This window comes from Globicephala melas, chromosome 14 (genome assembly GCF_963455315.2).
Source record: "Globicephala melas chromosome 14, mGloMel1.2, whole genome shotgun sequence".
Taxonomy (NCBI): domain Eukaryota; kingdom Metazoa; phylum Chordata; class Mammalia; order Artiodactyla; family Delphinidae; genus Globicephala; species Globicephala melas.
The window spans coordinates 52,741,201-52,765,662 of record NC_083327.1 but is presented as its reverse complement, the minus strand read 5'-3'; positions in this window follow the sequence as shown (position 1 = coordinate 52,765,662).

Here is a 24,462-nt window from a genome sequence, read left to right as displayed (position 1 = left end):
TATCCTGTATACTTTGGTGTCCCTGTATGACTCAAACACGAATTATTCCTGGCATAGTTGGAGGCAGTGTGGTATAGAGGAGGAGAGCATAGATTTTACAGTCAGAAGGTCTGTTCACATTCTGGCTCAATCATTCATTACTTCTGAGATCCTAAGGAAGTTACCTAACTTCTCTGAGCATCAGTTTCCATATCTTCATAAAGATTTTACAGGACGGTTCTGAGGGTTAGGATGAGATGATCAATATAAAATGCTAGCATGTGGTAGGCACTCAATAAAGGTTAGCAATTATTATAACTTAATCTTTTCTCTGGTAAAGGGTACAAGTGTTTTGCTACCCTAGGTAGGTTAATCTCAGACTGTTGGTTAAACTAAAGCCTTTTCTAGTCCATAGTACATGGGCAAGTGACCTTTTGTGTGTTTAAGTAGTACAACAGGAGCAAGTTTTTCAGCCAGACGTCAGCGGTTACATTTGTTATTGTTGGTGTGGTTATTTTGTGTGTGTATGTGTAGTTTCTCTGGATACATCTAACTAACTTATTTTGGCTACCCAAGCTATACACATCGATATTGGTCAAGTGTCCAAACAAACTGGGATCCTAGGGTCTTATGTAGGTATTTGAGTTAGATTGTTTAAGATCAAGTTTTTAAACTCCCTGATAATCTGAAATCTCTCCTTAGAGCATTTCAGGGAATACCTTCCCTTTGCATAATTCCAACTGGTTAGGAAGAGTTGAGGTGGTAGTTATGTCTTAAGGCCAGTTTTACAGGACAAAGTTTTCTTTAGACAGATGTCTTCCCTTCCTTGTAGCTCAGTGCGTGTTTCCTAGTCCACGTTACAGTAATGAATGCAGTTGGAATGGAAACAGCTAATTGTCCTTCCAAACTGTGTTCTTTGCTTTCTCCATAGTAGTAGAGCTGTACTGGTAGGTGACTGCCCCGTCAGGGCTGCATTCCCAGAGCCCCTTGCAACAAAGGTTGGTCATGTATCTTGGCTCTTACCGATGGAATGTGAGCAGAAGTGAAGTGGACAATTTCTGTCTCACTTGCTTAAGTAGAATTCCCTGGCCTTGACATTCTGCTCTTCCCCCTTCCTCCAGGCATTGTGACCTTGGACACCTCATTTGGAAGATGGCAGAGTTGCCATCAGCCTGAGTTCCTGAATGGCCACAATGATCAGAACTGCCTGCTGGCTGAAATGCTGACCTTGGAGAGGAATACATTTCTTTGTTCTTCGAGCCACGTGAGTGTTAGGTCTCTTCTTAAAGCTACTTATTCACTTGTTTTATCTAATGCAGCTCTGAAATTCTGTTTAATTTGTATGGTCAAACAGTTATTGTTTTCATCTTTATTTGATAAGAATCAAGTATCTATTTTATTAGAGCCAATGTTCCAAAGAGAAGAACAGAGAAAAAAAATTTACTGTACGGGTCCTTTGCTCTAGGAATAACCATCAGAATTTTCAGTGAGTTCCCTCCTTGGGCGATGCCATCCCAGACCTAATTTCCGCTTTGGTTAAGATTGGGCTCGTGTGCTAAAGAGGCAGAACAGCCAGGTGTTTTCGTGCTCCCTCCTACTTGTAGCCCCACAGAAACTACCCACCCCGTAGAGTTTTTTGCTTGAGCTTTCAGACACTTCCTATATAAGAAATTCTGTGTTTCATCCAACCGTGAAGACTTTTTGCTCCTTCTACTTCAGGCATAAGCATGGACTGTTCTGGTACGGAAACTATTAGTTTTGGGGTAAAGCCCCGATTCCTCTGATCTGTGTTCTGAATCTGGCAGCTTCTGTAGGCTTTCCCAGAGAGCCACGACTGTAAGCCATGGTACTTCATCATTATCTCCACCCTGCTCTGTTCACAGGAAATCCTGTGTGAGTCTGGCAGGGCGACAGAGGGAATGAAGAAATCACATTCATCAGAACAAGCTGGTCAATTTCTTCAAGTAAGGAGCTTGTCTAACATCCAGTGGTTTCCTCCAGAAAAGATAGTGCACTTTCTTAACTTACTGATAAGATTAGTGCATAGAATCACTGTCTGCAGATCCTAGGCTGCTTTTCAGCTGTATTCTTCCTAACTTTGGAGCTTTTCTAGACATGCACAAAGTGCAGATCTCAATGTTCCCAATCTGTCAGATACTAAGACAGCATATAATGTTATTGTAATATCTTGTAATCATTTTTAAATGCTAGAAATCTATTAAACTCAATCTATTTTAAACTAACTTCTGATCTCCACGATCTGACTTCTGCTACCTGGTGTCTTCCCCACCTCTGGTGATGATAATTCTACTTTTACAGTTGCTTAGGTCACAAAGTTCTGTCATCCTTGACGCTTCTTTCACTCCCGTCTCACAAACAGTCCATCAGGAAATCCTGCCGGCTCTACTATCAGAATTTTTCCAGAATCTGATTCCTTTGCACCACCTCCACTCCTACCACTCTGGTGTAGCTGCCAACATCTCTTGCTTGGATTAACTGGCCTCCTAACTCCTCTCCCTCACCCTCCTACCAACCCTCCAACACACACACACACTGTCTATTCTCAACAGGGCAGTCAGAGAAGTTCCTTTAAAGTGGAAGCCAGGTCATTCAACTCCTCTATTCAAAAACTTTCAGATGACTCTTCACTTTGCTCTGAATAAAATCCCAAGTCCATACAAGGGCCTGTAAGGCCTTGTTACCTTTCTGACCTCACTGTCTACTACCTTCCCCCTCTTACTCAGCTCCTGTCCCAGGGGCATCCTTGTCGCTCCTGGATCACAATAGGCAGGCTCTTGTTAGAGGGCATTTGTTCCTTAGTCCTTTCTCCTTGATGTCTGCTTGGATAACTCCCTTACTTTCTTTAAGACTTGGCTCAGATGTGTCCTCTTCAATAAGATCCACCATGACAACCTTATTTTTATTGCCACTTCCCCATCCACTTTCCCTATTCAACTGTTTGATAGCACTTATTGCCTTCTAGCATATGAGGTCATTTACTTACCTACTTACTTACTTACGGTGTTTCTTGTCCCTCCCAGTCACCACTAGAATATAAGCTCCGTGAAGGCAGGAATCATTGATGTACCTTAAGCACCTAGAACAATGTGCGGCACAGAGTAGGCACTTTATATATGTTTGCTAGAAGAATGAATGAATGAAACCTACCCATGATGAGATTGATTCTTTGATGCATATGAAACAAACTGGGGTGCTCAACTTCTCCAGAGACTGAGGCTGCAGAAGTTACTTTCCTAACAAGAGGGATGTGGCAGCAGGAAAGCCCTGGACCTTGAGGAGAAGACTTTCCTGAAAGTGAACCAAAAAGCGTAGAAAGGAACCTTGAGATGACAGGCCTGGTAAAAGCTTCCTGTGTTACATTTCAGGAGGATTGACTTGGGGGTTGAGAACACTCTGTTTCTGGAGTTAGGACTCGTCCTTGTTTTGAATTAGAATCTGAGTGACTGAGAAAAGTGGTGTGGATCGAGTTCCCTGCCTCCGGCACAAATATTTCCTGGTCTGGTTTCAGGTATCCTTTTCCTTAGGTGGGTTTGCCATTGAGGGATTAAAATGCCTTGTGATTCAGAGCCTGGGCTGTCACAGAGCTGCTGACGCACGTGCGGTATCTTGGATCTCTATTCCGTTCCTCATTCACACTCACCTTTGGGCTGAAATGGTGAACTTGGTCAGTGGAACCAAATGCCTGAACCTGAGTGGCTGGGGTATTTTTACCGTCTGTCCTCTTCTCTGATCCTGCCCTGCCTCTGCCAGAATTAAAGTGCGGTGAGAAGGGCAGGGAACAGAGAAAAGCAGTGGCTGGAAGAAGGTGAATAAATGGAAAGAACAGATGCGTTGAAACCGGGAGGGGAGGAGGCAGGCTGCGAGGTGGGGGAGCCCAGTGTTGCACATTTGCTGCGTGTGCCCCTTACTCCCTGGCATTTTCATGCATTATGCTCCCTGGTGACACGAGGAATATGCTATTTATTTTTTTCCACCAAATAGGGAAAAAGCTACTTCATCATTCATATTTGAAATCTTTGCCAATAGGGGAAGAAAATACTTTGCCAAAACGTGCAAGCACGGGTTGCTTTAAAAATGTAAAGATGAAAAGGCTCTCAAATGACCCTCCAACCGCTAACACGCTTTCCAAGATATTCCACATTGGACTTGCAGCCTAACTGAGATGTGTTCTTTGATACGTCCAAATCGAACCCCTCCATACCACCTTCCTCAAGCTGGTTTTGGTCACCAGGAAATTTATGAACAGCCAATTAGCTTTGCTCAGTTGCCTCCTGAATATCTATACACTACAAGAGTAATAGTAAGTGTGAGGGAGCAATATATTGACAGAAGGTAAAAAAGCTTTTTTTCCAAAAAAGGAAGAATCTATATGAAAGAGACTTTCAGATCTTGGGAGTGCCCAGTAGAGTTCCCAGCAGCCTGTTGAAAGGCTCTGTGTTGTCTAAACAGCCTCCTGTAGGGTAATTGCCATGGCAGCCCATATAAAAGGAATAGTGGAAAGGTGCAAAAGTCATTAGCAGGGAGAAATAGGAAGCAATCAGCAACACTGTAAACAAATTATTACCATGAAATTACACTCTCAGCTTGAGCTAAGTGTCCTGGATCTGTTAAAGCTATATATACCTCACTGCTTTAAATGAGATGAGGAAAGTTTTCCTCTTTGGTAATTTATGAACTGTTAGACCATGATGGATTGTGATGCCTGAGTCGGGGTTGGGGGTGGGGGGGGGGTGAGAGGAATGCCCACTTCTTCCCAGGCTTCCTTTAACGACATATTACCTGCCCTGGGGGGCTTGGGCAGAGAGGCTTTTCCAATCGTCTCCTGGACAAGATGCTACCTTTTGGGATGAAATGGAAACCTGCTGGATCGACTGTATTTTATTCAGAAGTCGTTTTGAGGAGAAAAGCCCAAGACTGTTTCCTGTACCGCCATGGGAGTGGGAACGTGGGAGTTGGCTGCCGGAACTCTCCCGGCATCTGAGCCCTCTCTCTCGCGGCCACTCAGCCACCGTCTGCAGGAAAAGGCTGCTTTCCCCTTTCCAACCTGGCCTTAGGTTAGGTCCCATCACCCTCTCCGGCATCTCCCTTGGAATCGGCATTTCAAAATGTCCTCAGTTCCCGGTGACTCAGACTCCAATTGCTGTTTGCTTCTCCACCTACCACCCTGGAAATCTCCGGATCCGGGTCCGCCAACTGCTGGCTGACATCAGGTGTGTCTCCCGCGCCTGCTGCCCCATCAACAGCAGTTCAGACCATTGCGCTGGGAAGGAGGTTAGCCTCACTCTCTGCAGCACAGTTGTCTGTTTTTGAACCTGCGCTTGGACCCAATGGGCTACCTACCCCCCGGTGTGCTCCTCACAGAATCAAGCTGGTACCCTGGGCCCTGAGATGCTTGAGGCACAAAGATGAGTTTTCTTTCTGGCAGCCAGGTCAGTTTCTACCCCCAGTGCCCAACACCACAGTTATATTTGTTTCCTGGATGCATTGTTCCAGCTCTTGACAGCCAGCTCAGAGGTAGTGCTAATCCTCAGTTACAGGTTCCCTTTTTGCCTTCTTGTTTTAGTCACAAGGAAATTTGTAAGAAAATAAGCTTTGGTTTTTTTTTTTTTTTTTAGACTTTAAGTTGAAACTTAGATGCTCACTTTTGCTGAGAAGTGGGAAGGGATGTGTAGTATACACAGTGCATGATGAATTCAGACGTATGGAACAGGAAGTCTTTCTAAAGATACCATGAAAAAAGTTAATCTTGACGTCATCGTAATAGAGACTCTTCTTGTCTATACTCACAAAAATCTTAAAATTTTAAGATACTAACATTGAAAGGGAATGTAGAAATTATCATGTATAATTTCAAAACGAAAGACGATAGTATCATCTATACATACTTGTCATCCAGTCTCTTAAACCACCTGGAAACAAGGAACTTTCAGCCTTGCAGAAAAACCCATTCCAGTTAAAACCGCCCCAATATTGTTGGATAATTCATTCTCGTATTTAAACATCTCCAAGTAATATTATTCTACTGTTTTGTTTTGCCTTCTAGAAATATGTAAAAAATTACTAGTGCAATCTTAGAGTTGAAAGAGACAGACAAAATCCTGTTACATAGTACGATCCTTCACATCTTTTATACCAAATGATACCTCTCTGCTTCTTTCAATTCTTCAGTTATGTGACATGGTTTCAGACGGTTTTACATTTTGTTTTCCATGTTTGGATTTAATTCCTATTAAAATTTGGTCCCCAGGAGTGATAATAGTTTCAGTCACAGTTCAATTGCTAAGGAAGATTCATTAGATTAAAATAACAGTGCTTATGAATCTGTGTTTTATTGCAGGCGGAAAGATATAGTATAAGAACAACATTAAAATAAAGATACCTGTCCCAGCCAAAGGTCGCAAGGGGGCTGGAAAGTCTGGGCCAGGCTCTAATTATCCCCCCTCTGTAAGGGCCATTCTAGATATGCATAGTTTGAGAACCATTAATCTATTCCAATGCCTTCATTCTAAAGAGAAATAATATTTGAAGATCACAGTTATTAGAGATTTCCATAGCACCAGCCTGAATGCTGAGCTCATTTTATTGTGTTTGTACCCCTTAGGGTACAAGAAAGCAGAAATATCAGGTTATCAAACGGCCAAATCTATAAAACTTATTTCTTTTCATCCTATTGAATTCAAATTAACTTGCATTTTTGAGTTCCCACTACAGGCAAGCACTAACGGCCACATCCATAATGATAAACCTAGGTGTTAAGACTAGAGTAATAAAAAATACAAAAATAGAGAGTTTTTAAGGTGGGTATATTAGTCAGGGTCAGGGTCTCTAGGCAAAAAGGGTCTCTAGAACCAGATATATATATATATATATATATACACATACATATGTATGCATATCATATACTTCTCTCTGACATATATATTATATATATATATGAGAAAATTGAGAGATTGATTTATTGACCTTTGTTAAAGAATTGACTCCCACAGTTGTAGGGCTGTCAAGTTCAAAATCTGCTGGGCAGCTTGGCAGGCTGGCGACCCAGGAAAGAGCTAATGTTGCAGCTCAAGCCTGAGGGCCACCTGAAGGCAGAATTCCCTCTTCCTCGGAGGCTAGTCTTTTTCCCTGAAGGCCTTTGACTGACTGCATGAAGCCCCCCACATTATGGAGGGCAATCTGCTTTACTCAAAGTCTACTGAGTTAAATGTTAATCTCATCTGAAAAAACCTTCACGGGGACCTCCAGGTTGGTGTCTGATTGGTGTTGGCCTGGCCGGGTTTACTTAAAGGGTGAATGTTTTAGCTACTTCTTACAGGCCAGGTTAACTACTCATTCCTGTTTCTCTGTCTCTCTTTTATTTCAAAGTTGTGTTCGTTTTCATTTTCAGTGTTATCAAATAGTTGTTTTTACTACTCTTGACTATTATAGCATTTCTAGTTACTAGAGAACATTAAAATTTTAGTAACAGCAGCATTACAGCATTTAGTAATGCTTTGATATTCATGGCAACTATGTGGAAAACAATATTTTTCTGGGTAATGACTGAAAAAGGTAAGCTAGGTGCTTTTTGTCACATTGTGTGTGTGTGTGTGTGCGTATCACATAAATATGTATGTGCTTACTTCCCCCCTCCAGTTTTATTGAGAAATAATTGACATGCATCACTGTATAGCTTTAAGGCATACAGCATGATGGTCTGTTTACATATGTTGTGAAATTATTACAATAGGTTCAGCTAACCATCTTCTCATCTACATACAGTAAAAAGACAAGAAGGGGAAAAATTGGGGGGGGATCTCCTTGTGATGAGAACTCTTAAGATTTACCCTCTTAACAACTTCCTATGTGGCAGTATTAACTTTAGTCATCTCAATCATATTTTTGAGATCTCCCACATCCTAGTCTCTAGGCGAGTCCCTGGGAAACAGATGGAAATGAGAAATGGATTTAACTTTAAGGAGTCTGGCATGATAAAAGTACTACAAAAGAAATAGGGTCCCAGAATCTGAGGGCACAGGACAAAGGGTGACATGCTCTAATGGTCTCAGGTTGGCTGACTGCTGGAGAGGTCAAGGGCACCTTTATAGAGGACACGGTGCTAAGCTGGGTGTTGGAGGATGAATATCATTTCATCAGGAATAGGATGGGACAGGCTTCTAGGCAAAGGAGCCAGTGTAAGCAATGTCAAGCCGGTATGAGGTGCCCGTGTGATGTGGGAAGGCCAGCAAGACCAGAATGGCTGGGTGGGTATGTGTCGGTGAAAGGGAAGGAAGTGAGACTGAAAAGATAGATGAGCCAGTAGTGTCTGATTGATGATCATTTCAAAACTATTTGAATTTATGTTTTGCACATTTATTTCCTTGTTCCTTGATTTTTACAAAAGTAGTGCATGCTAATTATAAAAATCCACATCTCTTTTAAGCTTAAGTCTTTTGTAATGTAAAGGTAGACAAAGACCTAAAGGTTAAAATTCAGTGTTCTATTTCCTAAGGTCAGTGCAGTGCCTGATTTCAGCTGGTTAAACACAGAAGTATGCATATCTTGTACCTGCCATAGAAATCCTTACGACACCTCCTCTAACTGAAATAGCAGAGACAACAGATGAAAGCTAAGCAGCTTCTGGTAGAAAGGGATTGCCATATATTTGGATATTCAGAGCTAAGTGTGTACAATTAAGTTCTCAGAGAGCCATATTGCATGGCCTTAAACAGCCAATAAAATCAGTTCAGCAGCAGCTTATAACCAATTAAGTACAAAATAAATGTTCTCTAGGACTGCAATAACAATTCTAAAGCAATTGGAAACAGCCATATTTGAAATCATTTTAATACATAGTCTTGAACTATTTTTAACATTTAAACCATTTTTCTGAAAACAAAACAAGACAAAACATTTTTCTGTGTTGGAAGAGTCCCTAAGAATTCATCCTGCTATTATTTGGTAACGTCCACATTAATGGAGTAAGAATCTATCAAAAAAAACACAGAGAAATATATTCTACAACTTTTATAAATGACTTTAATAGTCTCCACAGAAATACAGGCTCTTGTTTCACTTCACCCAGCTATGCTACGCTCTCGCTTAAATCCCTTACCTCCTTTTATCAGCTCTTAAGAGAGACTGAGTGTATTGATCTGCATCCTCTGGAATAAGAATACCGTCTGTCTGTTACTACTACCTTTCCTGTCTCCATGCTAAAGAACGCCAATTCATACTGGGCAGTTTCTGTTTTTTTTTTTTTTTTGGCGGTACGCGGGCCTCTCACTGCTGTGGCCCCTCCCGTCGCGGAGCGCAGACTCAGCGGCCATGGCTCACGGGCGCAGCCGCTCCGCGGCATGTGGGATCTTCCCGGACCGGGGCACGAATCCGTGTCCCCTGCATTGGCAGGCGGACTCCCAACCACTGCGCCACCAGGGAAGCCCTGGCCAGTTTCTTACGTACGATGCTCACTTCCCGTCATCTCTCTCTGAGAGTGACACATGCACTAGTATGCTTTTCACAATTGAAGAAACTGAGCCACTGCAGCAAGTCAACCAACACAAGCAAATCTCTTTGAAGAATAAAAGTTTATGTCTTTACTCTCTAAGCTATGGACCCCCCCATGTTAGCAGCTCCCGAGAATCACAACTGTGGCATAATCAACAGGTACACCTGCTGACTGCTTTCTCTAGGAAGTAAGTTAGAGAAGGAATTTGTAGAAGTTGTAGAAGGTACAGTGGTAGAAGCAGACTACCAACTTGTTAGTGGTAATGTGTTTTAAGACTATCACAGGGCCTAATTGCTATAGAATTTGTTCCCAGGATGTTATTTGTGGAAAAGCTTCTATTTGTGGGGTCACGCTTCAGCGTTCTCAAAGGACACCCTTGAACTATTATGCAGTGTATTCATTTTTTAATGCAGAAGGATCTTAATTATGAAGATTTCAAAAGTCCCATTACGTTAGATATTTTCTTAGACTCTAGGCGATAGAAACAGAAAATATATTGAATTGAAAAAAAATTTCGAAGGAATAGCCCATATCCTGTAGCGTATTTAAATAATTCAAGAAAAAGTCTTGATGCCATCTTTCTCTCCCCCTATACCAATGCCCCATGATACTCATTCTCATTAGCTTTTCAGTATTATGATAGAAGGCTACTTTTTGAAAAGGAAAATGACTTGAGATGTGTACCCAGAGCTTCTAATAGAGATTTTGAATGTACCAGCATAGGAACTGAGAGTGAGGCGAGGGCAAGGGCATGTGTCCTGTGAGAGAAAAGGAGGTAGGAGGTCCTGAGCATGGTTCTTACCCTCAAAGTACCAGGCATCTCTCAAATGTGCTCTGACCTTGGTGCGTGCCATTTGCAGCCTGCTTTGCAGAGGGAACAAACAGTGGAGACACACTAGAGAATCCACCTCTATCCATTGGAGCCCTTTTCTGTAGAAGGTATTTCTCCTTAGTTAAGTAGAACTTGAATTGAAGGATCAGAATCGGAAGACTTTGTGGTCTAATTCTTGTTCTTCTAACAGATCGTGTGTTGCCCAGCTCATTTCAGTAGGCAGTGATTCTGATGCCTTTTCTTACATCTGACTCCAAAACGGGATCGTGTGATCTACTGCCTTGCATGGATGTAGCAGCCAAGGTCAGGGCCGTTAGAGACTGAGGGATTTGATGTGCCTAGAAATGCAGCACAATCCCTACCCTCTTGTTTCTGTGATAACCCAGAGAAGCAAGATGGCAGATTGGGCATTCCTTTCCATGGTTGGGGGTTGGGGAGGGGAATGAGCTGGAGGGTGGAGTGAGGGCAAGGAACAGGAGAGGAAGGAGACCTGGGGAGGAGGAGAAGGGACTGGGAAGTGAGCCCAAGGCTGGTATCTGGGGAAAGGAGAACCAATACCTCTTTTGTTGTCAGGAAAGCCCTGGACACAAAGGGTGAGTTTGAGTTTCACTTCAGGTCAGTTGAGGGCATTGTGAAAAGGCAGTTTTCAGACAGCGAGCTTAACTGACTGACTCTGAGGTAATTAAATCACTACATTAGGCTGCTGACCATGAAAGCAGAAAAATACAAGCACACAAAAGAAGAAAACAAAAACCTTACATTTGTGTCTAATTATATAATTAAAATGTTTACTGTTCCATGTAATAATTATGTGGCTTATATTTGATCATGATGACATTTCTCTAATTGGGTAAAAGTTTTACCCATTTTTCTTGTGGGACAAAATTTGGTTTTATTTAGACATTTTTCGTTCAGGCATGTAAGGCTTCCGTGCCATCTGACTTTGTTTCATTCTGGCTGGGGCTCTGGCAACTTCCGTGGTAATTTTCAGTTTTATTTCCTCTCTTCAGGGATGACTATAATTGTGGACAGCCAGTTACCTGAAGAAAGGATTCTTTCTTGGTCCTCCATTTGCTTTCTTAGTGTAAACTTTGTTTTTCAGACTCCAGAACACAAAGTAGGCATCAGACCACAGCAGTTATTCTGTGGTGCTGAGAAGGTCCCTTACAGAGGACCCGTTGGCCTCTGCAGTTCCATTGTGACTGGCTCATTTTTCCTTTTTCCATCATCATTATTGTGCTTCCTGTAGCTTTAGATCTTGATTATTCAGGGACTGACTGCAAATTATCCAGACATTTTCTTTTCCTTCTCACCTCTTATCTCCTCTTAATTTTTAATTTATCTATTTGTGTTTTGCCCTTTCACAGATGAATTCCAACAGTCATCAGAATAAGGAACATGGAAAGAAAAATGATAAAAAGAAAAGCAGTCCCATGTTGTGTTTGTTCACTGCTCTGGTTAATGGTGGCAGGAGAGGGTACGCTGAAATTTAGGACCAAAGTTAGATTTTACTTTTAGCTGTAGAATTCAACAATCTATTGTCTGTTACTTCACATAAGTACATGTTGTTGAGAGCAGGAGGTTTATAATGGTGTATCGAGAATTCTTCATAATCTAATTCAGGACAAAGATTGTTTCCTTTATATAAGGCGGTTGCCGCTACTGGTAATCTGTAGTGGGGCCTCCAGAAAGGAAAATGAACCAGCTTGAGCTGGGAATAAAATTTGCTAGTCATATAACATACTGTTTCTCTTGGGGGAAGGTCCTATATCACTTCATAATGGCAGAACAGTATGTCCAATCAGAGGAAGCTCAGACCACAGAGGTGTGCCAGCCAGCCTGCACCACTGCATCCTGGGAGCTTGGGTGGGGTCCCGTGGAGGGAGGGAAGAAGGGAGACAGGTTCAATGTGGAGCTAGCAGAACTGGAGAAATGCTTAGGGTTTTTGTCCTAGTATACACCTTTCATTCACCTTGGTCCTCCTGAAGCCTACCCACTTCAGAGAGGACTCTTGGTATCTTTCAAGGTAACAATAAAAAAACTATTTTTTTCTTCCTCCAGTGTGCTAATGAGAAAAGATTAGAGTAGTAGTTCTCAACCTGGGACAGTTTTGTGCCCCCCATGGGACATTTGGCAATATCCAGGGACACTTTTCATTGTTACCACTAAGATCACTACTGGCACTAAGTGATGCTAAATATTCTACCGTACATAGGACAGACCTGCACAACAAAGGATGATACAGCCCCAAATATCAATAATGAGTTTAGGAATTTCTGGGAAGAGGCATCTGTTTAGAGTCCTTAGATACACTTGTTGAAAAATGCTTTTCTGAAGATACCCATCTTCCATTTCTCAGTGTGCTCAAGAGAAGAGAACAACTATATATATATTTAGGCAGGCCAGAAAAGTAGGACCCTTGAGGAACCTCATGAATGACATGGTGGCAACATCTTCACATGAAGCCAGCTTGTGTAGTGATCACATTCACCAATATGCACCCAGGAGAGTCCGACAGAGAAAATAAACGTTTGGTGTGATTTGTTTTAATTCAGTTGGCATGGCATGGCATGTAGTGGGTAAAGCAGTGTGATATGTTCAGCCAGGGTCACAGAATGCTGGGCATACAGTGGTTATTAAGACAGAAGGTACCATTGATGCCGAGGACCCTTCACTCTATGGGAGAGAAAAAGACAGCTACATAAGGAAAAATAACCAAGGAGGTGAGGGTGCATGGGCACACGTAGGAGGGGTGTGTGTTCCACACTTTAGGGGCTAGATGGGCATCATGAAGAAAAGGAAAGCTGGATAAATGGACAAATTGTAATTAGCTACTCTTGGTGGGTTGTAGCAGATATTCACTGAGGTCAGTAACAATCCCATTTGGCATGGTCTATGGAGAGTTAGAACACACAAACCTCCTTTACCTTATCTCTGGAGATATTGATAGGTATTTTTCCTCCTCGTCACGTTGTTTGGAAACGTGCTCTGTAGTGATTCATTTTAAGTGAGCTAAGATGCTAATTGTAGCATCGCTTTTAATTGTAGCTTTCATACTCATTTCATGCATTTGCTTTCTGACTTCTCATTTTTAGCCTTTAAAGAATTTCAGTCATAATAAACTGTAATGTCTTCAGCATAAGGTTTTGCTGAATAAAATGTTCTGGCCCTCCACAGTCTGTTGAAGAAATACATAAAGAAGTTTATTTATGTATAATACAAAAGGAAGCAAAAGCAGGAGATGCCTTCATCTTGAAACAAAAGTAAGTTCATCCAGAGAAGTTCATATGTGATTCTTAATATAGAGAGATGATTTTTTTTTTAGTGTGGAAATAAAGTATTTTTTAACATTTAAAATCTGACTTTTGACCCATATCTCTTGAATGCTAAAGTAAAAAAACCTTTTTGAAATCATTTAGTTGAAGCTCTTGATTTTATATGTGATAAAAATGGGGACAAGAGTGGCAAAGTGACTTGCACAAGAGCATCACTTATTTAATACCAGAGCTAACTAAGAATCCAGTGTCACAGTCAATGCCCCTTTCAAATGTGCCCCATTATTAAAAGACTGGAATCTTCTAGTAACAGACACAAAATGAATTACTAATTTGGGGAGATTATCCTGGGAAGTTTAATTCATGAGTGAAAATTTAAAAATGAAAAGTCAGCCTATATCGACACTAGGCAAAAATATGAGACCCTGTGGGTGTGTTGTTGTTCTGAGCAGATATGTATATAGATATATAGAGATACATACATATCTGAGGGAGGTTGGTATTTCTTCCCCTAAGGCAAACTTGTATGTAACAAATGTTTATGAAAAAAGTCAATCTGCTAAACTCATTAATGATTCCTAAGGATACATCTTAAAGCTCTTTCTTCCCCTAATTCACTGCATACTTTATTTAGTCATCCAGTGTCTTCACAGAAAACTCTTAATTTGTCATAGCCTCAGGAGAGACACCAAAGCACCAGGCCCTCTCTATTTGTTTCCTTGGTTGCCATAACAAATGACTACAAACTAGGCAGCTTAAGACAACAGCAATTTATTCTCACAGTTGTGGAGACTGGAAGTCTGAAAGTCAAGGTGTCGGCAGGGCTGTGCTCCCTCCAAAGGCTCATGGGTAGCTTCTGTTCCTTTTGTCTCTCAGCTTCTGGTGAGTGTTAGCATCACTGCAATCTCTGCCTCTGCTTTTACATCACCTTCTCTAGTGTGTCCTCTCCTCTCCTCTTCCTTACATTCATAGGTTTGGGAGATCAGAGTGTGGACATATCTTTTGGGGAGGACACCATCCCACCCACTATAGTTACCTTTCCACAAACAGAACAGTCAACTGTGCAAACTTGCTGTTCCACAGTTAGGCTGACCAACTGTCCTGGTTTTCCCCGCATGAGATTTCCTGGCAGTGGAGTTGTCAGTGCTAAACCAGAGGAAGGAGCATCTCAGGTAAACTGACAGTTGGCTACCCTATAACGGAACAAAGGTCCTGCGTGACCAACATCCTCATCCTGGAGGCGTGATGTCAATGGAGGAGAAAGCAAAAACCTCTGAGAAAAGGTGGATTGGCCCTAAGGTGCCCCTTCTCCTTCTGACCTCTGCTTTGACAGCTGTGATGAATGACTCAGAGACTTCTGCTGGAAGGAGAGACCCTAGACAGTAGTTCTGTCTGTCAGAGCCACTCTCCAGACTTAACTTCCGCTCATCTCATTACCGGTGGCAACTCTGCTCTTGGGGTCTCTAAGAGCAGCTATGACAGAGGCAGCTGGCTGGTTACCCTTTAGCCACCTGGCCAGTGATACCTCAGAAAAGTGTTTCTTGTGGACCCAGCAATGATTTGCATTGTGCTAAAATGCCCTTCCTTTTTCTCCCACCCCCTCCCTCATTAACCGCCCCTTCTGCCTCCTTAGAGGGGAGTCAAGAGGAGCAGTGAGGAAAGCTGGGGCTTTGATCTCCTAAAAGGCGGTGTCTCTTTGTCCACTTGGGCCAGAGGTCACTGCGTGAGGAGCAGCAGAGCTGACCTCGGCCCCAGGGCCCTCATGTCTCCCTCTTTGAAGAGTTCATCTCAGCCAAGGACAAGGAAAGAGGTCTGGCGTTTACTGGCTGTGGAGTTGTCTGGGAGCCTCAGCCTTCCACCTTGTTCTAATGACTTCTGTTTTGAGAGAACAAGATAATCCTGCCTTCAAACCAACTTTATGAGCTTCTGGCACTACTCACAGCCTCTTCTGACCTGAAGCTTCATGGAGATGGGGCTATATCTGGTTGCATTTTAAACCCTATTTTATTCTCCATGCTGAAAAAGATAAGATTCTTTTGTGGGAAAAGAGCTGCTTTGCATCAATTTAGAGGCAGTAAATTAAAAAACAAAAGTAACCTGAATGAAGTAATGGGATCAGGACATGATCTTGAGGATGAAATGATCACACTTTCTGCTTTTGTCATAGTTAGACTGCATCTTTTTTGTGTGGTTGTTTTTTGTTTTTTTGTTTTTGGTTTTTTGGATTGGATCTTTCATTTACACAGATTTTATACCTTTTCATGATTAGAAATGTTAATCACCTAATTCAGTACTTTACAAAAAATCTTTTGATCGTTGTCACATGTAATTGTGATGGTTTAAAAAATTTATATGCAATAATTTTTTGTTGAAAGCAACATTTAAAAAAATTAGACATTCCTAAGAACCAGTTTCCATTCATTCATTCATGCATTTGTTGCATCTTGATTGACGTATAGTACAGCTTCGTATACTTTTCTTAGTGGTTGCTTTCTGTATTACAATATGCATATGCAGTTTATCACGATCCACTGATATCAACTTATTTTTCACTTGAAGTTTCACTACTTCAGATGAAGTATGGAAAGCTTCCTTTCATTTAGGTCCCTTAGCTATATAATTATCTTTAGTTCCTTTGCATACATTGACCACCACATCAGATGGTTTTATGATTTTTTTCTTCAAACATGAGATATGATGTTAGAAACTCATGAGAAGGGTAGCCTATTAGATTTACCCATTTTGCCTTTTATCTAAATTTACCCATTTCCATGTTCTATTTTTCCTTTCTGAAATTCCAAGTCTTCTTCTGTTATCATTTTCTTTCTGTATAGAGAACTGCCTTTAGCCATTTTTTAAGGGTAGGTTTGCAAGCAATTTTCTTAATCTAAAAAATGTTTTTATTTTCCCTTTGTTATTGAAGAATATTTTCACTGGACATAGACTCTGCCCTTGACAGTTGTTTTTTTTTTTTTTTTTCCCCCAGTACTTGAAAAACATTGTTTCACACTCGTCCTCTGTTGTTTGAAATGATGAATCCCCTGTAATGTGTCATTTGTTTCCGGATGCTTTCAAGACTTCTTCTTTGTCTTCAGTTTTCAGAAGTTTAATTATGATATGTCTCAGTGTAGATTTCTTTGGGTTTATTCTATTTGAGTTTCAGTCTCTTGAATGTGTAAGTCTTTCTCCAAATTTGGGAAGTTTTCAGTCATTATTTCTTTGAATACTTTTTCTACCACATTCTCTCCTCTGCCTCTGGGACTCTGATGATATAGCTATTAGCTCTTTTTTTTTAACATCTTTATTGGAGTATAATTGCTTTATGCTCTTAGCTCCTTTTCCATTGTTCTGCAAGTCCCTAAGACCCTGTTCAATTCTTTTCCACATTCCAGTTTTCTCTCTGTTTTTTAGAATAGATCAATTATATTGATCTGTCCTCAAATTCACTGATTTTATCCTCTGTCATCTCTACTGTACTATGGAACTTATCCAATGAGGGTTTTTCTCTCTATCATTTCTGTTTTTTCCATTCCTTGTAATTTCTATTTATTTGCTGAGATTTTCTATATTTTTCAAGTTTCAAGAGAATTAATAGTTGTTTGTTGAAGCATTTTTATGATGGCTCCTCTAAAATCCTTGTCAGATAATTCCAATATTTGATTTTTCTCAGTATTGCCATCTATTGATTATCTTTTCTCATTCAAGTTGTGCTTTTTCTGGTTCTGGTATAACTGGTGAGTTGTTGTTGTTGTTGTTGTTTGTTTTTGGCATCGTGGAGTTTTGTGTATTATATTATGAAGCTCTGGATTCTATTTAAGAAGGTAGTCTTAGTGGAGATGTAGAGTTCGAGGGCTGGGTGAGTGTGTATGTTAAGCTTTATGCTGGACTTCACTGACGTCATCCCAGCAAAGTGGAGCACTTATTCATACTGTCTTCTTGCAGATAGGTGGGGTGGTGCTTCAGTATTCCCTTGTCCCACTGACACTCCCTAGAGGAAAGTGAGGCAGGACCTTATTGTTTCTGAGTCTAGGTGTAAACTCATCTCCCCTGGGCCCTGTTGATAGCAGAGAAGAGGATGCAAGGGTTTGGGGGGAGAAAGTCTGCTTGGAATTCTGCTTCCTCCTCTCCTCATACCCCTGCATCCTCTTCTCTGGTGCTTCCTGACAACTCTTACCACCTCACTGGTGCTGGTTGGGAGTGGAGGCTCAGCTCTTCACTAAATCCCACTGATGGAGGGGGAAATGAGGAACCAGAGTGCAGACCAGCCTTGCTTTGCCCTTTTTCATTCTGACTTATTGATGCCAGGTGGGGAATGGAAGATTAGCTTACTACTCAGCCTGCCCAACACTTCCTGGCAAGGAAATCAGGTGTCCCGTTCGTTCATTTATTTAAGTAGAATTTGTTGAACATCTATGACGTTTCTCAGACATTAAAGAAGATGCATAAGATAAGTACGGAATCAAGTCAAAGTTGGATCTCTTCCTTTGTGGACCTTTCAGTCTAATGAGTGAGATAATAATTAAAGAAATAAATTTCTAAACATTTAAATCAGGTCAAGTGCCAAGAGGACTTACAAAGGGAAGGGTAGAGAAGTCTTCACAGAGAAAATGGTATTTTAATTAAATATTGAGTAAGTAGAAGTTAGTTTGATGAAGGATGTTCCAGGGAGAAGGAAAAAATAGTTGATGCAAAGGTCATGAATTAGGAAGGGCTTGGCACCAGGGCAACACTGTCAAATAGAACTATGATACAAGCTACATACTGTATATAATTTTAAAATTTCTAGTAGCCACAATAAAAAAGTAAAAGGGAACAAATGAAGTTAACCTCAAATATCCACAAATATTATCATTTTAACATACGATCAACATAAAAATTAATAAAATATTTTATATTCTAGTTTTCATATCAAGTCTTTGAAGTCTGATGTGTCTTTTACACTTGTAGCACATCTTGGTTTGGACTAGCCATGTTTCAAGTGCTTGATAGCCACACGTGGCTAGTGGCTACTATATTGGACAGTGAAGTTCTAGAGTATAATAGGTCTTAACTGAGTGATGGAGGTTGAAAATTCAGGCTTAATTCAGGGCTACAGTCATAATTCCTCTGTCACTGGGGTGGTTGGAGACTGGATATGGGGAGACTTGAACTAGGCAGTTACAACATGCCAGATGAGAGATGGTTAGACAGTGAAGATGAAGACAAAAGAGTAGTCTGGAGGGATATTTCACAGAGTGAATCCACAAGATTCAGAGCCTGATTTGTTGTGCTGATGGCTTAGGGTTTGGTATGAGCATATCTCCAATCGATGCTGGGAATACCAGAGTAGGAGCAGGTTGAGGTAAGAAGGATGTTTGTTTTACACAAATTGAGACTGAGGTACCCATAGCACATCTTAACTAAGACCTCTGGCAGAGAGAGATGAAAATTAGTGCTCATTCTGGGGGTGAGCACAGACAGGGAAGAGAGGAGGCCTTCATACATGTGTTTAGTTTAATACCAATAACCCAGGAGGCAGAGAGTAAGAGAACTGACTCCACAAATGTCATCTTCATGCAACAACGACAGCAGCAATGAATCAACCATGTGTAAAACCACGTTGAAAGAGACTAGAGAATCTATTTCTTTTTTTGAAGTCTAATGACAAAGTAGATGCTCATGTAACTGGCAGTAGTTTTTAGGAGCAGCAAAGAGGGCTAGCTCACTTTTCAAAGATTTTTTCCAATCCATGAGTCAAAGGGCTGATGACAAAGAAGGGGTTGTGTGGCCAGCCCCCGTCTGAGACTTTTCTTCTGTTTTCCAGCAGTGCCGACTTTTCCAACACTGTCTGCTGCTTTTACTCATCGTGACTCTGCCTTGGCTTAGTTACAGTTCACCAGCTGGGCTGAGTGGCCACAGATATAGAGGATACCATGCAGCCTTGACTTTTTAGGAGAAAAAGCAGTATTAGAAAAATTAGTGTGGGATTCTGAATGCAGAGATCTCACTGCAACCCAGGAGCTCATAGGGGCATGGTATAAATATCCTCTATAATTGCGTTACTTGGGATGGGAGCCAGCAAATAATAATGTGTACATTTAGGAAGCATTTACTAGGATCCAACCTTACACTAGGAGCTCTGCGAACACTGTCACATTTAATTCTCATAACATAGTTATAGTTTTCTGCTTTTTAGTGATTAAAAAAGTTGAAGTTCAAGAAGTTGGGTACTTTGCCATAGATCACAGGGCAAAAAAAGTGTCAGAAACTCAGATGTGAACCAAGTTTTAGCTGATACAAAAGCTCTTACTCTTCATGCTGCACTAGCTTTTGTAAACCTGTTTGAGGAAGGCTCACCATCTAAAGGCAAGCATCACAGTATGAGGGTCTCTTGTGTAACCACTGCTCGAGGGGACATGGTATCACGTAGGTGTGAGGATCTGATGATGATATGGGCAAAGGTAGTTAGAAAATCTGTAGGTTCTGAGGTTTGACCCCCAGGATGAAGAGTCAGAAGAAAAAGTAAAGTGGTGTGTAAGGGGGGTTTGAATGTTGGATAAACGACGGTGCCCTGGGTGGGCAGAGGGCTCTGCTGGTGAAATATAAGACAGTCCTGGGACATTGAAGCGCATTGGCTGAAAGATGCATTCTAGAACAACACTGTAGTACCTACTGAAATATTCTTCCAGTGATCTGCAGGAAAAAAAAATCCCTTACATTCTTTGGGAGTAGGAAGTAAAATAGAGCTAGCGACAGTAAGAAAACTGAGAGTGGGGCACCTGATTTGAAAGCCTAGTTTAAGAATTGCAACCAGTTCCAAGGGGAGACCTCTTAGGGGCAACCATAGCTATGTGACCTTGGTAAGTTAGTCAACCAACCTAAGGCCCAAATTTCTTACTTGTTAAACGGAGAGAGTCATACCAACCCTGTGTGGCTGTTGTTGGGATTAAATGAGATAATGTGCATGAACCACTTGGTACAATAAAGTTAATTTCCCTTCACTCTTGCCTTTCTTCCATCTTTCCCTTCCTTTGTTGAACAACACTCGTGTTTTGTAATCCAGAACTCTTACGGTCATTACTATTTGAAATTTTCCATATTGAATTCACACGTTCCTATTCAGTTAGAAACTTGTCTATTTGGTATGAAGAACGTCTGGTTTACAATCAGAATAATTAATGGTAACACCTTAGCTCCAGTTTTTCAGGCCAAAAAATTTGGGGTCATCCATAATTTACCTCTCTCTCAAACCCCACATCAAAAATTAACAAATCTTGTTGGTTTTATCGTCCAGATCTCTTCAGAATCTGACCACCTCTCATCACCTCTCCTGCTACACCCTAGCGATAGCCACTATCACCTTTTATTTGGAATAATGCAATAGATTCCTAATCAGTCTATTTGTCCACCTTGTTCCCCTTTGGTCCAGCCATTCTCAATACAGCAGCTAGAGGTACTTTTTTACCTTTTATGTATAATTCATATCGTATATCATATCTGCTGCAAACCCTCCTATGGGTCCTCCCTCATCTCACACAGAGTAAAAGCCAACGTCCCTACAATGGTCGGCAAGGCCCTACGCAGTCTGGCTTCCTTACTACTTCTCTGATTTCACCTTTTACTACAGCTGTCCTCACTGCCATCCAGTTCCAGCTACACTGGACTTGTATTCTCAGAGCATGAGCAGGCACCCTCCTGTCTCAGGGCGTTAGCATTTGCAGCTTCCTCTGCCTGGAATGCTCGGTGTGGCTTGTTCTCTCATCTTTTAAGTCTGGGCTCCAATGGCACCTTCTCAGTGAGGCTATCCCTGACCACATTATTAAAAATTACAATATTCCACTCTCTGTTCTTCTTCTCTGAAAGTATTTATTACTCTCTAATATTCTACTGTACTTTATTGAACCCTAAATGCTATCACTGGAGGTATGTATTATTTCATGGCCCATCGTAAAGAAAAAAAAATCATCAAATAAAACACAACTCACCATCATTTAAAAATGCATACTATTATGTGAACTCCATGAGAGCAAGGATTTTGGTGTGTTTGATCATTGTCTAGAAGAGGGCTTGGCCCCTAGCAGGTCCTCAATGTATAGTTATTGAATGAATGTGTTAAGACCTGTCTCCTGCCAAAAAGCAACTATGGTGATAAGACATCAACATTTAAAAATAAGCTTTGCATAATGAAGGTCAGTTCAGTAGCTGTGCCCCAAGCTCATGCTCTGGGAACCTCAAAGGAAGGGAACAGAATATTCTTGCTAAAGCTTTTATTTTAATTACAAATATACTGTGTAACTAAACCCGATATGTGTTAATACATCGCAACAAGACCCACCTCCATTCTTCCCATCCCAGGACCAGAGAACATTTAAAAAGGAAAAGGAGAGAAGATTTAGGAGTAGATTAAAGATTCATTTTCCTTCTACTATACAGCACAAACTTTTTTTTATTGCTCATGTGCTCACACTTGACCTCTTGTTTCCCTCTTTCACCCTGGACCCCTGTAACAGCTCCTTGACAAGGGCATCTAATCATTTCTAGCATACGACAACATTTGGTTCAGATTCCCTTATCAGCATTACCTTTTTTTCTCTCCTATTTGCCCCACCTCTGCCTTAAAGGAGACCCGGAATGGACCTCAGAGATCAGTGACACGTCCACCACTTCTTCAAACACTTCATGTAGAAAATCTTTCAGGGATGTGATTGCAGGAACCTAGACCTGGAAAATACCTGTCATCAAGACCTTTACATCTGTTAAAGGAATTCATTCCAATGACATTGCTTGGCCCTAAATTTATTGCTAGAAATTTATACACACACACACACATTTGTGGGCTTTTTTTTATACATTTAAAATAATTTCATCTAAACTCACTTATTTACATTGGGCAATTATAAATCAGTTTATTTAAATAATTGAAGAACTCCAATTTGATTTCTCTCAATAGTATGTATTAAAGGTTTCAGTTAGATTTTTGAAAAGTTGGTTTTCTGCTTTTGAAAAATGTGTGGATAGCATTATAGTAATTTTTAAATATGTTACATATATAAGATACATTTTCATTATATACAATGCATACTCAGTAATCTGAACTTAAGTTATATCTAGTATGTATTTTGTTACTTCCCATTATAATTACCTTATTCATATTCAGGGTAACAGATCCAACCAAAATGAAACATTAACCATGGCTTTTAATTTTCACTTAAAAGGAAACTTTAAGCTGCTGAAAGTGTTGCCTTTTAAAATCAGAATTACTTCCAGATTTCTATAGTACTCTGAATACAAAAATACTTTTAAATATGTACAATTATTGTGGTGGGAGAAAAATTTGAAATTTCTATCTTCTTATTGACTTTTAAAGACTTTCTTTATGATTCATCTGAAAAAGCAACACATTTTTGAAGTCAAGCTATTTTCTAAAGCTAACATGTAAATCCATGCTAGCTTAGTCACTGTAATCCATGGTCCTTAATCAGAAGTGAGTGTTAGGAGAATTCCTCACATATAAATGTGAACTTTCCCTTCACCAACCCAACTTTCTATATAAGACAAGAAAATAAAACACAATTAATGTATAAGCAATGTGTTCAATTCACACAATTCTTAGAGAATTCTTTGAAATAGACTTCTTTATTTTTTATGAAGTTATAGAATGAGAGACACATAGTTCTTAATATTCATTGTATGGTTCTATGCTTGAATGGTATATTTTCTTTAATTTGTTTTCCATAATATAGCAAGGTGAACACCAGAATGGTGGCAGAAATTTGAAATAAAATTAATTTGGGGTCATTAAAAAAATTATTGCATTACAGTAAAAGGTTTAAATTTGAAGTTTTCTTTATTGTAATAACCTCTGCTTTTAAAATTATTTTAATTTTATTTTTTAAACACTTTATTGAGGTATGATTGACATAACTTATTTTAATTTTAAATCTACCTTCAACTTTAGATGATTTTAGATGTAGTTTCAACTGCTGCTAAATATTTTCTAATCATATATAAAGAAATGTTTTGTAAAGAGAAGGCAGGAATCAGATCCTAAAATTAAGGAGCATGTAACATTTCTAAATTGATGTCAAATATAAATTTAAAAGAGAAAAATATTAAGGGCACTGAGTTTAAATAAAGTGAATCTTGAAGATCTTTTAATAGCAATTAAAGTATATATGTTTCTGGTAACTAGAAGCCAAAAACTGATAATAGATACACAAAAAATAAACAGAAAGATTGTTGTACAGCAGAAACTAACACAACGTTGTAAAGCAATTATAGTCCAATAAAGATGTTAAAAAAAATTAACAGAAAGGAATACAAACAAAAAATACTGAAGAAAGTCATCAAATCACAAGGTAATAGAGCAAGAGAAGAAGAAAGGAATAGAGAAGGACAAAAAAATGACCAAATTACATCTCTCTTTCAACTCCAAATGAGAATGATGATACCTGCTCCAGCACTGTGGTAAGAATTAAAGGAACCAATGTATGTGAAGAACTGAATAGCATTAGTTACTCCTATTATGAAGAGTCAAATAATTTTGTGTTCTAGGATTGATGCAATTGCATCAAAAAGAATAAAACACCTAGGAATAAATTTAACCAAGGTGGTGAAAAACCTATACTCTAAAAACTATAAGACATTGACAAAAGAAATTGAAAATAATACAAAGAAATAGAAAGGTATACTGTGCTTAGGGATTGGAAGAATTAATATTGTTAAAATGTCCATAGTGCTCAAAAAAATATAGAGATTCAGTGCAATCTCTATCAAAATACCAACATTTTTTCACAGAACTAGAACAAATAATCCTAAAATTTTTACAGACCCACAGAATGCCCCAAATAGCTAAAGAAATATTGAGAAAGAAGATCAGAGAGGTATCA